The sequence below is a fragment of the Euphorbia lathyris genome, chromosome 5 (assembly GCF_963576675.1).
Source record: "Euphorbia lathyris chromosome 5, ddEupLath1.1, whole genome shotgun sequence".
Classification (NCBI taxonomy): domain Eukaryota; kingdom Viridiplantae; phylum Streptophyta; class Magnoliopsida; order Malpighiales; family Euphorbiaceae; genus Euphorbia; species Euphorbia lathyris.
In genome coordinates, this window is record NC_088914.1 from 2,480,648 (window position 1) to 2,483,777 (window position 3,130).

Consider the following 3,130-nt stretch of genomic DNA (forward strand, 5'->3'; position numbering starts at 1 on the left):
GGACAGGGTTATATAGCAGCTAATAGAAGTAATTGGCTTATATTTACTTGTGAGTCTGCTTTATTTGTTGAATTCCTTTATGGCTTTTCAGATGAATTTAATCGTCTCAGTGTGCACCCTAAATTCCTGAATTATCTAGAACGCAACGTCACATATCTCTGGATTTTGTTATAATTGCATACTTCTCTCTTTTGTTACTTTCTTTAATTTCTTGTTAGCCGTGGCTGAGCTTCCTGATAATGTCGTTGATGAACTAAATTACCATTTGAGTTTTGGGTGAATGGCCTATTGAGTTTGCGAGTTAAAAACATTTAAGTATTCCACACAATGGCAGCCATAACCCAACTCATATTTGAGTTATGTCGAGTTAGGCTTTAGTATGGTTACATGGCATCTAATTCAATATAAACCGCCAGATGTTGGGTCACTATCGATATGCTCCGACTGTGAAGTGAATGTGTTAAACTAGTGAGACTCTCTAAGAGGGCGAAATGAGAACTTTTAAAATTCACTAAGAGTCATACATCCGACTACTAAAAAAAGAAATGCATATCACTTAGTTCTACAAAGAACCTGCTTTCCTTCATCGGCTCCCAACAAGCAAGTCCTTTTGAAAGACGGGCTCAAGCCCTTGCTTCTTGCTTTCTCTTATCTACATACCCTATTGACTGAGTAGCCAAAAGAGTAGAGAATCCAGAATTTAGCGAGAAAAGCCAATGGTTCAAACTCAGAATCAGATGGCAAGTAGGAAAGAAGTCTTTTCATATCCAAAACTGTAATTCTATAGCTTATCCTTATTGAGATTCAGATGTGATACAGATTGAAAGCGATAAATGGAGGTTTTAATCATAAACCAACAAAGATCTTCTTCTTTAGCTAGACTAGAAGGAGTGAATCCCGATAAACAAAGGTATAAACCTTAACCTCAATGAGAAATGATATTTGATTGATAAAAGTTCCCTTATCCTTACAAAATGAGGGTTTAAATACAATCTCTAATTGATCAGTAAAGGACAGGGACTACCCCTATTAGGGTTACAATATGGTTAACAATAAAAGGGTAAGATAGGTGATGCGCCTAGACAACAGGTACAGAGGTGCATGTACGGAGCGTCAGAGGTTGTTGGTGAATTCCTTCGGCAGGAAGTAAACTTGAGATCCGCCTAGTGTAGTTGTTGGTACGCCTCATGGCATACGCCTAGATCCGCCCCGCTCGCGTGTCTAGGGGATCCGCCCTCTTAGATACAACCTCTGTGGGAACGCCGAGAGGAGATCCTCCAAGGCGCGTGTTATTATTGATCCCAGTTAGGATGTCCGCATCATTCTCTCCTTCTTTAAAAGAATTCGGCACTGGCTTGTCTGTGTTGTTCTCCAAAGGGCCATCTGACTTTCACGGGCTAAGGTCACGAACATTGAACGCCGGTGAGACTTTACCAAGCCAATTTGGCAAAGCTATGTGATAGGCATTGGCATTGACCTCCTTGGTGATCTTATATGGCCCGTACTTTCTCGGTCGAAGCTTGCTGCTTGTGGCGTTGGCGAGTCTCTCTTTTCCCAAGTGTACCATAACCTCATCTCCCACTTTGAACTGTAGGTCCCTACGGTGCTCATCCGCCTTAGCTTTTAGTTTCTGGTTTCTCTTCTCAAGAGTCTCCTTCACCTCTTGGTGCATCTGGATATAGTCTTTGGCTAGCTGGTTTGCAGTCACGTTTCCTTTGGGAAGATGGGCTATATCAAGGACGTGATTCGGGGTCTTAGTGTATACCACCTCAAAGGGTGACTTCCCAGTTCCTGAGTGTACAGATCCATTGTAGGCGAACTCAGCTTGTGCTAAAACCACGTCCTACATCCTGGGCTTATCCTTACATTTGCTGCGCAGTAAGTTTCCCAGAGTCCGATTGACCACTTCTGTCTGTCCGTCTGTCTGAGGGTGGGCGGTGGTACTAAACTTCAGAGAAGTATCAAAAAGAGCCCACAAGGTCCGCCAGAAGTGACTCAGGAACTTTGTGTCACGGTCTAAGACAATGCTCTTTGGTACACCATGTAGTCTGACAACCTCTTTGAAGAATAGCTTGGCAGTCGCTGAGGCGTCGTTAGTCTTACGACATGGTATGAAGTGTGCCATTTTCGAAAACCGGTCAACAACCACAAAGATGGAATCCATGCCTCTCTGAGTTCTGGGTAACCCTAGGACAAAATCCATGGACAGATCCTCTCATATAGTTTCTGGTACAGGCAAGGGTAGCTGTAAGCCAGCATTTGTAGCGTGTCCCTTGGCGGTCTGGCAGATATATCATCGTTCTACCAGGTACGCCACATCTCTTCTCATTTTGGGCCAGAAATAACGGGAACTCACTGCTGCATATGTCTTGTCTCGCCCAAAATGTCCCCCCAGGGATCCGCCATGTAGATCTTGGACCACCTTCTCGCGGATAAAAGTGCAGGGTAAACAAAGTTGGTTGCCCCTCATTAGATACTCATCCATCAAGTGATACGCCCCATCCCCAGGTTGGCGCTGGCACTTCTCCCAGATACTTCCAAAGTCAGGATCCGCCAGGTACTCTCCTCTGATGTGTTCGAAACAATCGGTCTCCAGGTTGACTGTTTTTATTAGTGCAACCCTCCGACTCAAGGCGTCCGCCACTATGTTCTGTTTTCCCGCCTTATGGATAAGCTTATAGGGGAACTTATCTATGAAGGCAGACCACCGGGCGTGCATGGCGCTTCGAAGTTGCTTCTGACTTCCCAGGTATTTGAGAGCTTGATGGTCAGTGTAGAGGATGAACTCTTTACCCACCAAGTAATGTTCCCATACTTTCAACGCCCTCACTACAGCATAAAACTCTTGATCATACGTTGCCCACCTTTGCCGTGCCTCACAGAGCTTCTCACTGAAGTATGCAATGGGCCTCTTTTCTTGCATCAAGACACCACCAATCCCAATTCCATTGGCATCACACTCAACTTCAAACAGTTTGTCAAAATCGGGATACACCAGCACTGGCGCTGTACTCAGCTTTTCCTTGATCAAGGCGAAGCTCTCTACTTGGGCGTCCGCCCACTCGAACCCCTTTCCCTTCTTCAAACATTCCATCAACGGGGCCACTATGGAACTGAAGTTCTTAATGAA